Genomic DNA, 1,028 nt, shown 5'->3' with positions numbered 1-1,028 from the left:
AATCATAAATATGTATGCACAAGATACAGGAGCAACAAATCATATAAGATAAATCTTAATGGTCATGAAATGTGTAATATCCAGTACCAAAATCTTAACATTGGACCTTAAGATCCTTGATCTGAAAAAGATAGGTCAAATAGACAAAAAATTGAGCTAAGATGTTGCAGAACTGAACCAAACCTTTGAACAAATGGATTTAGTGATCATATACAGAGTGCTCCACCCAACCACATCTGAATACACATTCTTTTCAGTTGCACATGGGACGTTTTATAAAATAGACCACATACTGGTTCATAGGTCATGCTTAAATACATGCAAGAAACAGAAATTATCCCATCCATATAATCTGACCACAGTGCAGTGAAACTGGAAATACATGACTAAAGAAAACACAAAACTCCCACAAATACACAGAAATTAAATAACACCCTCCTCAGCAACCAATGGGCTACAGATAAAATTAAACAGTATCTAGAATTCAATGAAAATTCAAACACAGTTTGTCAGAATTTGTGGGATGCAATGCAAACAGTTCTTAGAGTGAAATTCTTAGCTGTGAATTCACACATTAGGAAAACAGGATGGGAACAAATAAATACCTTAATGCTGAACCTCAAACATCTAGAAAAAGTAAAGCATACCAAACCAAAAGCCCAAAGAAGGGAAGAAATTATGAAGATTAGAGCAGAAATTAATGTAATTGAGAGAAAGAAAATAATAAAAGAATTAATAAGTCAGAAAGTTGGTTCTTGGAAAGATTAAATAAAATCGATATTCCTCTAGCTAATCTCATCAAAAAGAGGAAAGAAAAAAATCAGATTCAAGCAATAAGAAATGAAAAAGGTGAAATTACTACAGCTCTTGAGGAAATTTAGAAGGTCATCAATAGCTATTTTGAAAATCTTTATACTTGCAGAAGCAAGGACACAGAAGAAATAGACAGATTCCTTAAAGGTACAAATTACTCAAACTGAATCAAGAATATATAAGAATTCTTTTTTTTAGAAAAAAACTACAAGTTA

Source organism: Octodon degus, unplaced genomic scaffold (assembly GCF_000260255.1).
Source record: "Octodon degus isolate 3935 unplaced genomic scaffold, OctDeg1.0 scaffold00459, whole genome shotgun sequence".
NCBI classification, from domain to species: Eukaryota; Metazoa; Chordata; class Mammalia; order Rodentia; family Octodontidae; genus Octodon; species Octodon degus.
The sequence above is the reverse complement of the archived record's forward strand: the minus strand, read 5'-3'. Positions refer to the sequence as shown.